The sequence below is a fragment of the Anopheles aquasalis genome, chromosome 2 (genome assembly GCF_943734665.1).
Source record: "Anopheles aquasalis chromosome 2, idAnoAquaMG_Q_19, whole genome shotgun sequence".
Classification (NCBI taxonomy): Eukaryota; Metazoa; Arthropoda; class Insecta; order Diptera; family Culicidae; genus Anopheles; species Anopheles aquasalis.
In genome coordinates, this window is record NC_064877.1 from 16,476,503 (window position 1) to 16,489,065 (window position 12,563).

The 12,563-nt window shown below is 51.4% G+C and overlaps 1 protein-coding gene across 2 annotated transcripts in view; it reads right to left on the minus strand.

The window, feature by feature from the left end:
* Nucleotides 1-12,563, minus strand: part of LOC126569735 (uncharacterized) — a 61,518-nt gene that overhangs the window by 29,637 nt on the left and 19,318 nt on the right. The window lies entirely within an intron of this gene.

The following is a 12,563-nucleotide window of genomic DNA, read 5'->3' on the forward strand; positions in this document are numbered from 1 at the left end:
AAGCACTCACAATCACACACATAAACACGTAGGCACGAGGTCGACGAGCATCAAGGTGTCGGGGCGAAGCGCCAAGCGTCAAGTCACCACCGTAACGCACCGGAGGGCACACGGCACTGCCGTAATCATTTTACTTAACTCATCGGCCGGTGAGTTATGAGCATAATGGTGTACCGTTTCATTTCGCACAGACGCCACGCTCCCCACGGGCCACGCTCGACGGACCGCCCCCCACCCCGCTTCTTTTTTGCCATTCGAGGGTGAGATCATGGCGTGACCAACGTCCAATCCCCAACATTATCATGCTGCTAGTGCGGCGGCCATGGACGTGCGGCTTGCTCGCTCGTTTTATATTTTCTCCAATGATTTTTTTGGAGGGCAGCAGCACCACGCCAGACAGGCAGATCATCATCAGCCCGTTTGTTTCTCATTTAATGTGAAGCGAGCGGGATTGAAATCTGCCGAGAACGCATCAACATTTGACTAACGACGTACGAGCTGCTGCTGCTGCTGCTAGAGAATAATAGATACTCGGCAGTTAACTGACGCTCAATTCAATTTCACTCCACTCTTCACGCGCTCTATAAACCTCCTCTCGCTTTATACGATCCGCACCCAGAACACGTGCGCTCGCAAATCATCACCTAAGATGGTGGTGAACGGTGCGAGGCGAGGAGTTAGCGGTTCCTTGCCTGAGGTCCGAAAAACAATAACTCCACCAACGTTGCCCATGGTCTGCATTAAGCTCAGACTGGCCCCAAAAGCACCTCTTATTGGCCCTAGGGAAGGTAAGGCTTAAAGATTGATTATCGCTCGTTAATCTCAATGTATGTTACGCCACGAGAATGGTACGCACGTGAGCGATTGCATGCCATCCCAGCACAGCGCGTCCTGTGGTTGCCACTGCGGTTGCAGAGCTAGAGAGACACCTCAGGCCCAAGCCAAGGTGTGGTTTCATCATTTTGGAATGAAATATTAAGGCCCCCTCTACTTTCCTGCGCTACGTGTCAACCTTACCGGATGTCTAACAGTGCGTGCGCCCGCGAGAGAGAGAGAGAGGACAAAACAAACGTGACGTTAAAACATCTCGGTTTTCCACCCAAAAACCTTTTTGGCAGGAACAATTTGTTGTCCAAAGGGTCGAACAAAACAGCGCTCCCCAACGCGCAAAGCGATTATCCAACGATCGCACCGAGCATATAACATCTTCATTTCACGCACGAAAGGGCAAGCGATCGAGAAGGATCAGATAACGCGTCGCGCATCGTCCCATCGTGGTGGCGTAATGCGCGGAGCAGAGAGGACTGTTGATTTCCTTTTGTTCAAAAGTGGAACAATCGAGCGGCAGACAGGCAGGTATGCGCATCTTGGGCGCATCAGCGCGTTTCCGGTATGTTTCGTTCAGAGTATGGAGCGAAGAGTGTAGTCCGTGTGTTTTCTCTATCTCCTCTCGAGTGGTCCAGTTGTGCCGTACGCCACGTGATTGAACGACAGAAAGTGGAGCCCTACCAGAAAAAAAACCGAGCGTCCTTATCGCTACCGTCACTGTGACAGTTTGTCGCCAATTTTTCAGTTTCATCCTCGGGTTTTGCCATATCCTGGCGCCCTGGATGTATTTTTTTTTCTTCCATCCATCCAAGCAACCAACTCCAAATCCCCAACACATTGACAGCTGTCATTCGATATCACAGTGGCGCAGCAGAATCCTATTCGCCGTCGCCAGGAGCAATGAACCGCGAGTCCCCGAAAACGAGCCGTCATCCACCGCCGGCCATTGCTGGCGAGTGAGATGAAATAAAATATTCAAAATGGCAAACGACCGAAATGGTGGCCTTTGGGTGGGGGTGGCTACGATGACCACCAGGCACCAACCCACCAGGCCATTTTCCGCTGACAATGGATGACGCGCTCCGCGTGCATGGAATAGTTAATCTGCATGGCAACGGCGACGGCATTCCGCATTGCTTGTGCGTGGTGGCCTTTACCGAAACCAGAGAGTAAAAAAAAAAACCTTGCAGAACGATTACAGAACCTGCCCATCATCCAGATATAGCTTTCGCCAGTGTCTTCCGTTCTCAGCACACACATATGCACGAGGCCAATGGGCTTATCGATCAAACCGAACCCAACTTACGATGATGATGGGGACACCAACTAACGGGCACAGAACCAAATTCCGATTGTTTACTGCAACGCATCGCACTAAAAGAAGTAGTAAAAGATGCGAATTCATTGGCTGACCACATGTCATGCATCGCCGGAGTGTTGCCTGCCCGTCTATCCATACCGCGCCGCCCATAGCGCCAAAAAAGGGATTGCCAGGAATGTTTAATTAAAATGGTTCTCCAATAAATAATCGCTACTTGCTCACCGGAAACACCGGGACCCGTGGGTGGGTGTTGTTGCACAATTCCGTGCCGCCTTCTCTAGGGTATTGGGGCGGGAAAACTCGCTCGGTCGGTGAAATGGTACCATAGAGCATGGTAAGCACGCGATGGAGAAAGGGGAACAACCCGCCGGCGGGCGAGGGTACAGAGGGAGCGAAAGGGACTGGTCGGTGGAAAACTCGTTTTCCTTTTCTGCAATCAGTGGCTGATCAGGCGGCAAAAGCATAAAAGCTTCCTATCCAATGGTCTAGCTCTAGGAGCAGGGGAGCAGTGGTCCTATTCATCGCTGGCCACGAGAGGTCTGTGATTTTGAATTGTTTTCGATTCCGGACTCCCATTTCGCCATTCAATCGGTGGAGGTGGAGACGCAAATCTTACCGATAGAAGCGGAAGAAGAAGTGAGGCAGGTGATCGTACGTCGTGCTTACCGGAGCGTGCACGCCACGCTGCACCGAAACCGGAAGCCTTTTCGAGTTCCTATGGGCTGGAAGTTGGAAGGGATAAGCACGCGCTGTGGCCAAGAAGTCAATGAAAGGAGTGTCCGTGCCCTGTGGGTGTGCAGTGGGATAATTGTTGGAAAGTACGATCCGAATCCAGTGGCCTCAGTTTAAGAAAGTCCAAGACGGAAGACAAGATTTCGGGAGACATACGGGTCGTGATGCATTTGACATCAAGGCGCCTCCACGGCGTCGTGTGCGGTCATTAGAGCCATTTGAGAAGGGGACACTAATGGTTAAAGTGGCTGATAGCGCAATCTACCTTGTCGGTCGTGTTTGATTCCATAAATAAAATGGAACGGTTTGCCATTTCAATTAGAAGCTGCCAGCAGCCAGCGTCGTGAGTGACTTACTTATCATCTGCATACGAAAACTCATTATCGATCGGCATTCGGGCGATTCGTTCCGATTGCAGATCGTCTGTGATCGTCTGTCAATTTGCTAATTCGCTTCCTGAACGTCATGGAAGTTAGCTAATATGATTAGTGAGTTTCGCGTGAAACTAGGTCTGATGTGCATTTTTGTTGGCACCCAAAAAATAAAAATTCCCAAGGAGCTGAAGGCATGTTGGGGATGAAAATCGTGCCTCAATTGGTTTTCAGACTCAAATGACTCAACCGATGGCGGCAACGTCATATCAAAACGGACCGCGGCGCAATAGCATTGGCTGCGCGATGTCGATACGCCATGCTGCCTGCCTGCCTGCCTGCCGTTTGCCAAATTGTGACTCCCGGTCACTGCCACACTGTAGTCAGGGGATCGTTGACTGGCTCCACTCCGCTTGGTAGCTATCAGCTGCTGGCACAAGGCACTAGGCACGGCTGATAGCGCCGCCACCACCGCCGTTATAGCGCTCGATTCTACTGTGCAGAGTTATTTATACTCGCGGCAAATGACCCACTGATAGTGCAGGCACCTTGTATGACCCTGTAGTGCAGCGTGAATCACAGTGGTCAGAGCGAGTGCAGGCCACCAGGGGAACCAGCTGTTTCTCGCGAACAGTACACGTGCACCAGCGAGGTGCAGCCATTTGGGCCCGCGATTTTATTGCGGAAGTTGGAAAAAGGGTGCGGTGGAGAGCTGGTGGCCGCTGCTGGCGTGTGCGCTTGATGCTACAGGTTGCAACAATTTGCATGATCATTACCAATAATTGACTCCACGGTCTATTGTCGTCGTTGTCGTTGTCAGGAGGGGGGGGGGGGGGGGGAGGCGTCGTATAGGTCGCCCTCTAGTCGCCGCTAATCCAACGACAGGGTCCAGCAGCGTGTGAGGATTCGTCGTGTGGCTCTCGATCAGGGAGAGAAACAAGCACCGGCACCCTTTGCCAGCGCGACTGCAACTTACGTAACGAGCCCTGTTTGCAGCCCTGAGCCCGAACCTCAGTAACGACCTCGTACTCCACTCTCGCTCGCTCACTTCCTTGGCAGAAGCGAAGTGGACGGAACAAGTGGGGGGTTACGGTTCCGTAGATACGTAGATGATACCAGTGCACCGCCTGACCGCACGCGCACCATCGTTTAGAGACATCGACTTCCAGCCGGTGAAGTGATTTGCTTGCCGTCAGTTCCGTGTCCATTATCTTGTTCATGATCCCCATCTCAACTCAAGGGCCTCTGTGACCAAGGGTTTGAACCCAAAAGATGACAAACTCAATGCACCCAGCCCGGCCCGGGCCCGGTAGGGGCCCGGTATCACCATCATTATCACTGCGATTTGCTGCTAACTACAACCTGGAAGTAGGAGCGAGCTAGCAGCATCCCAGCAGCATGCTTAGGTGCTGCCCGGACCTTAATCTGACTTTTTCGTCGATCTTTTAATTGTCGACAGGGAGGAGTCGTGGTCGTCGTGGTCGTTGTCGACGTCGTCGCCAGCGCGATCACGTGGCACTTGCTCAGCTGCACTACTAAGTACTCCTTAGCTAGGCGTGGAGCCCTATAGTGACGATCGACCTCTTGACTCCAACGAAGGGGGGCCCCCGGGGGTATCGCCGTGGACCATCTACTAGGCCATAAATTTGCGATCGCTACCTACCACACACATACGCGATACGCGCTACAAGCGCAGCCCTTCCATCTCGTTTCATCATGCTCCCGAACATGTGACAGCAGTACTCTCTCACGTGGTCTCGTTGACACCGTGGACGTTGCTGACGAAGTTTCCGCACAGCATCCGACTGCACGCTCGCACATCGAGCGTCGCTCCCGGGGTCATATCATATGCGAATAGAGTCAATTCCAGGTTCCAGACCGTGTCCGAGAATCTACGATTATTGTACGGATCAATCGCGCCAGCACACGGTGTGGGTTTGCAAAAATAGATTCAAGGTACTCTCGAGATCTCGCTCCTCTGTATACACGGCCTTCGTGGCATGTGGTGGCCTCGGGGTTCGGGAGCCTCGTGAGCTAGCGTGCTATTTTCGTGCGCTAAAGGTGCTGAGTGCCTGATAAACACGACAATATACACTTTGGCGTGACATCGATGACCGTAAATATCTCATAAGGTATGTGGGACTGCTTTTGGTTGCTTTTGACCTTTTTCTGGTCCATTTGATTCTGAATTCCCGTAGAATCTCTGGTCTTCCAGAGATCATAGTCACCATATTCAGGTTTCTTTCACAATTCCCTTGTGTGATCGAGAGGAGCCCACGGCAAATGGTCTATTCCGAGGATGCAGTTGGCTAGGGAGTAACGTCTCGAGGGAGGGAAGGTTCAGGAACTACGTGCTAGCTGCTAAGAGTCAAGGTTTCTACGACACGCTTGAGGTGGGTGCAGGGACACCGGTATGAATAGTAACTAGTTTTTATGAGGACGTACGTGACGGTAATCACGAATAATCGCGACGACGATGACGACAACGACGACGACGACGACGACTACTACCTTCTACAATTCTCCACGATTGCCTCGCTGCCCGCTAGTCCGGTTTCTGGGTCCGGGAACATGCTGCTGCCGGTGGTGGTAGTGCCACCTCTGGCAAGGTGATTTAGAAGGGAATTAGATAGCTAGTTTCCCCCCCGGGGGGGTAGGGGGTTCTCCCTATGCTGGAAATGATACGCGCGGTACTTTTGTGGGATTTTTCCAGGAAATTTCACTCCCGCAACCTATGATTTCCCTGTGGAGCCCACAGCGCAGGAAGGTTCTGGTGGGCCAATTGGCGGATTGGCCATTTGCAATCGATACTCCATACTGGTGTGGAATCGAAAGTGCCCATCAATGACGCGCGTGGCCTACCCGGGGGCGATTGCTTTCAACAGGTTTCGATTCACACGCGCTGCGCAACGAAAGACCCAATCCTCCCGTCGGCTCCGGGAGGGCCCACAGTGAAGATAAATTGTCCCAACATTCAGAGAAAGACATATTTGTCCATTGGACATTCGCTAACGATGGTGGTGCCTTGGCCTATAAAATAGTATGTGCCCGCAGAAGCCATTACATTACTTCTTCATCTTCACTGTCGTTGCTGTTGCTTCTTTTCCTTCTCCCGCGACACTAATAAGCGCACAATAAACAAAACATTAATCTTTGCTGAACACGGTCGATGAGGGAGGGTGATGATGATGGTGGCATCAGTGGGTGTTAGTTTTGTCGTATGATCACGTTCAAGGTGATGGATGGTGATGTCGGGCGGAGGGGCTGCTTGTCAGGCACGTCCGTACACCGTCCGCGTCTTGCAGGTTACGTTTTATAAACATTTTCCATGTTGTAGCAGCAGCAGCAGCAGCAGCAGAGAAGTTATTAGTAAGCATCATAATTGTTCTTGTGGCGACTAATCGTCAATGAGTAGCGTTACGATTATCGGTGACAAAGGACTGCTAATTATGAAGGAATGCAGAGAGAGAAAAATCTGTATAAACAAATACTTAGCTGTCGCAAAGTACTACAGCTGCGTAAAAGCTAATTCATAATTCTACCTTCCCTAGTCTCTAGATTACAAATAATAAGTTAATAGGTCTAACACATGGATGAAGATGTTCTCACTCTCCCTCCAGCTAATCATCGCGCACCATCATCGTTACACGCATAACAATACGGTAGAAAGCTCCACACACGAGCCTGAGAGTTCCGTCACGAACACTCGGATGAAACTAAAACATTCCTTGACCCCGCGAGACTTCGTCTTGGGCCGGAAAAGTTCATTGACAGCGATCGGAGCAGTAGCTACGTTGGACCACGTAGCAACCCCCCCAAGGGACTCATCTAAGGGCGCTCATGTGAACGAATTTGTTCCTAAGCACCATCCCCCCACCCCCTCCCTACTAAGGTAAGGGCGATGGACTTATGCGAGCCACAAGAATGTGGTGAGTGGCTGCGACCCGAACGCTTCGGGGAGAGGGCTCGCCAGCAACAAGCGTAGCTCCAGCGACAGGTCAAACTTTCACTTTTTTGCCATTGTAGTAGCCATAGCCATCAGGGTTAGTCGCGTGGAACTCTCAAATCATAGCCCAGCAGCGCCTGCTACTAGCGAACGGTTGGTTGAGGATTGGAGGATTGGAGAAGCCACTGCCAGCGGATGGTTGACGTTGGTAGTTGTACCGATGACGACGGAACGGAACGGCCGGCCGATGAAGGGTGAGACTGACTTTTCTTTTATGCTTTTTTTGCTTCCATCGAACCGCGCGAACCACGACCGCTGACCGACCGAGGTCGATTTGAGGCAGAGACTTAACAGCTCCATTTGAGCAACACCTTCGAGATGATTAGGGAAATGGCGAATCATTAACCACTAAATCTTGAGCTGCTCCTCGGCGCTCATTAGGCATCGTCGGTGTGGAAGGACACCCCGTGATGCTCTAGACTAGCAGAGGCCGCACCATGAGATCATCCGGCGCTGGTGCCGGATTAAGTAATAGGAAATCGATTTTCGACAAACACCATCAGCCCCAGGCCCAGCTCGGCGGAATTTGGGGCTGACATTTTGTTGTGCTACCATCACTTCGAGCTTCGCGCACCGGCCAGCGGCCACCGCTGGATGGTTGGCCAGCCACGCTGCTTTCGTGTGTCCCACTTTCCTCCTTCAAACCGACCGAAGCCCATGCCGGGCACCGGTCGCGTCACCGCTCAGAAAGTAAGCAAGCAGGTAAACAACATCAACCGGGCGACCGGTTTTCCCGGGTTGGGGGACCGGGAAAAATAATAAAAATCCACATGATGATGTGTCATGCCACAGCCAGAACAACGCCGCTCGAACGCCGTTCACTGGGTCGATTGCGGCCCGGGCCTGGCTGTCGAATGAAAATTACAATCCAAATACCTTCACCCAGCCTGCTGGGCGCACGCGCACGCATAGAACACATTCTTCTCCCGGCCGTGGGAAACAATTCGCTGCACCGCACCAGTGGCCACAGTTCCTGGAGACGCAGCAATCGCACCAAAAACCGAGCCCCCCCCCACAGCCACTCAGCCCTGGCTTCGGTTTCATGATCGCGATCGCACGCAATCAACTCTCGGACGGTTCCTTTTCTCCCTTTTCCTTGGCCCTTGTCGCCGTGGAAGTGGAACCGCCTGGAGGGTTTTTTTTTGTGTGTGCGAGAAGTCTTTGATCAGCTCACTGCCCGTGAGTCACTCTCGGTGGCTCGATGGCTGCCGATTGACGATGATTGGAGCATGGTAAAGGGGGAGAGAGAACGTTACAGCTTCCTGTCGCTGGTCCAAAAAGTTACTGGTAAAGCTGACACATCTCGTGCATAAATTTAAGAGAATTTACCACTCCTGGCAGCAAGCTATGACGTCAAGAGTTTCGCTCGAGAAGCATAAACGCAAGAACAGATGCATCGAACGGACGTTCGTCCCGTTATCGAACCATTATCGAGCCGGGTTTCTGAAAATCTCCACCAAAACCCAGGCGTGTCATGGCGTGCCACACCTCGGTCTCGATGTGCTTTCGCTCGCATGGCAATGTGTATCCTTTTTCTCCAAATACCAAACGCCTGATCGTGCCTGAGGAGTGGGTTTCTGCTCACGCAACGCACGCGGGAAAATGGATAGAAAATTGCAAACTTCCGTTGGCGTCGCACATTGTCGGGCCGGGGCGTGTTCACGCATCAATCGGCACAATGGTGGCTGGTCTGCTGCTGGTGCCTCATCTTAAGCGCACCTTTTTTTTTCTCGGAGCCGGGGGAAACGATTTTTCCTGCGCTAATGGGACGGAAGGTGAAACTTTGGCCTGAAATGATAGCCGAAATGATAGCGGCGAGGGTCGAGCGGTGGCGGAGAGGATGGTGTACGAAGCAGGAAAATGACTTCAAAACAAATCAGTGAAGAGTGCCGCGATGGAACAATCTGCACGGAAGCTAGCTGGTGATCCACGGACGAACGAACGGTTTACGAAGGAAAATTAGTCAACTGCTCTCCACCAAGAAAGGAAAACAAAACAAAACAACAAAACTACAAGAGATTTCACTGCATATAATAGCATTTCTTTTTTAAAAACATAATGATAACATAATATAAAACACGTGGCACGAAGCTGTACTCTCGTGGTGTTTGCAGCATTTGGAACATGGAGCAACCTTGGTTTCGTTATCAATCAAAAATGGATTACTTCTCGACACCTCACCGCTCACCAATATAAGAGCAGCAGATAAGGCAGCAACAGCTGCACAGCTGCTGCATCTGGTGCTCCAGAAATGCATCGCCAGTACGCAGAAAAAAAGGAAAGGAATCGCCGAGGCCCCGAGCCCCGGCCATCATCGCGGCCACGCATAAAGCATCGGTGCGCCAATGATAGTGTTCCAATTGGACGAAATCAATGTTTTGTTTTATGCCCTACCTTCCCCGTTCACTTTCTCCCCCACGGTTTCTTATCTGTAGGTCAGCTTCGCTTCGTTTTCCACCTTTCGCCGCGCGTGAGGCCACAGAAAAAAATGCTTTGAGATCGAATAATAAAAATCGAACACCCAAAACACGCAGCAGCAGCCATCAATGAAAGTGATCAAATTCATGCCCAAAAAAGATACACGGAAAGTAAATAGGGTGGAAAGAGGGTGCGCGAGCGCCCCATCACATTAAAAAAAAAACAAAAAGCTTAAAACATAAATGAAGGGAAATTACTTCCGATTGCACGGCCAAAGGGTGTTGTCCGTGTGTTTGTGGTTCCATTTGGGAATTGCTTTCCATTTTGCAGCATTAAAAAAGGAGAAAAAGTGACCAAAAAGTTGGACAAAAACAAAAAACAGAACAGTTGCAGAAAATACAAAAATATACTTCCAATGCAACTTTCAGAGCCTCCTAATTCGACTGATCAGCTGCATGGCATGGATAATACAAGAGGGAGCACCATAAAATGATGGTAATGATTGATTTATGCTGTACCGCGCAACAACCACCACCACGGAGGAGGAAGATTCGATGGAATCCAAAGTCAGCCAAGCGTGCGACGGAACGGACAAGTGGAACCGAGGATTCATAATCCTCCCCCCGGGCCCGGTGGCGGTCATTTCGAAAGCCTCACAGCACAGGGTCACAGGTGCAGCAACAACATCCCACCCCCCTAAGCATGTCAATCATGCGTATCGAACGCAGGTAGCGTCGGTCAACCCGATGTCGAAGCATCTTGGCGTAGGCTCGGCCGCAGCAGCAGCAGCAGCAGCATGCGTAACGTAACCGGTGGACAGTGGACCGAAACGTGCCAGATCAACGAACGGAACGAACGAACGTGGAGCGGAACTATTTAACTCGCACCACAGCCTGGGCCCCTAGCGCAAAGGATGTTCCGTGCTGTCTGGCAGCAATGTAGAGTCCACGTGGTGAGATGCGTGCGGCAGCATATCATTTCATTATCGATCCACGATGATCCGCACCTCTGGGTTATTAGGACACCGACGATGACGACGCATCCGAAGGGTAATTAGTGTCCCCGCCGCCTCGCTCCCTCTGTCTCTGTTGTTGTGTATGAGCGGATGGTGAGATTTCTTTGTCATTCGATTTCCATATAAGGATCGTTAGACATCGGGCCCCCCCATTTGGGGATCATTAGGAATCCCAAAAAGTGTGCTGCATGCCCCTGTGATCACTGATAAGAAATGCTTGTTAATCACCGATGCATGCGAGCAGACAACGTGCCGTCGTGGGGGAGGTGGCGCTCGATGAATGTGTGAAGATCCGCCAAGCGCCGAGCACTTCCTCAATTTCAACTCTTCCACACTTTGTTCCCCGCCGCGTGAGCGCGCCTTTTAATTACAACGACCTTCGCTGGACCTTCGGTGGCACGGATTGCGAACGCTAACGAGTTGAGGCTCAAGGTGAAGCCAGGGGTCGAAGGCGATCGTCCCGCGACTGGCGATAAGCAGATTGATCCATCACGTTGTACGGGTAGAGGGTCAGTAGGAGGGTGTATTCGTTTGCTAAACACGTCTTGTGCTAAACTGTCAAAAAACAACTAGCAATCAAACGTTAAAATATTTTTTTTAAATAGAATTCATCACCATAGAGTCTGAGGTGATGATCGCAGTAAGCAGATTCTTTGTTTCTGCCTTGGTTACCTTTGTTAACACCAAACTCGTTGCTGTACTAATTACCGCTTTTAAAAAACAACAGAAAAGCATCTCCTTTTTTTAAAAAAAATTGGCTGATTAACCTGTTGCAATTGGTCGCAATTATCCTTGTACCCGGCGGCGCTGGACACCGGAAAGTGCAATGAACTCTTCGCGCGGCACACAATTTCGCGCGCCCATTTTGTGAAACGTGGAACCCCTATTCCCGTGACCTTCTTTTTTGCCTTCGTGCAATTACAAAGCGGGATGCTGCATGGAAACAAAATGGACATCATTATAGGGAATAAACCTTAACATAAATCACGCCGCATTTACGGTGTAGTAATTAACAGAGAGAGAGAGAGAGATGCAGAGAGGCAACCGAGCAACATTGTTACCGGTTCGGAACCGGTTATCATGGCTACCGGAGACAAGACTCGACGCCTCACGACGCGAACGGCAACCAGAATCGCGACCAGGCGTACGTTAACTCTTCCCTGGCTGCCTGGCGTTGTGTGTGCACACCCCATTCGGTGCGAGATACACACAATGGCGTCCTCGAGCTCGACAACATTTCCTGACTCCTGGGATAACTTCCGATGCCGGCCACCGAACGTTCCTCTTGTGCGCACCCTGCTCGAACAAGGCTGTTCTAGACTTCAATCCACCTCCATGGCAACACTGTCACCGGAGTGGCCGGATACCCGAGGAGCAGTGGGTATACGTTTTGGACATCTAAGCAGCCCGCGACCTACCTACACGAGCTGTCAATCATGCTGAACGGGCATCTCTCTCGGGCGACAGTTTGTGTCACAAATCGTACGGTTAAACCCCCCCTTCGCATTGCGCAATTGCCCGCCCGTCCGTCCGCCATTGCCGTATCCTTGACACTGTGCGCTTCCGATTTGCAACCGAACCGACTGTGGTTTGTGTGGGAGAACACGTCTTCGCCTACATGGCCCGTATGTAGTGTTCGAGTGTGCACCAGCCAAGAAGCAACATTGCGCTGGCAGGCAGCTGCTGTTGTGCTGCTCTCGGAGGGATACCTCGGGAAGTTGCGATTTGGTTTGATATGGGGACCGGGGACCGTCGGCGCAAGGTCTTCCGTCGTTGTGCGCTTCGTGTTGCATATTTATAGGCAGCAGCAGCGGCAGCAGTTGCCGAGTTGACACTTGATCGGCACCAACTTCCCGGTAGATGATCTAAAAT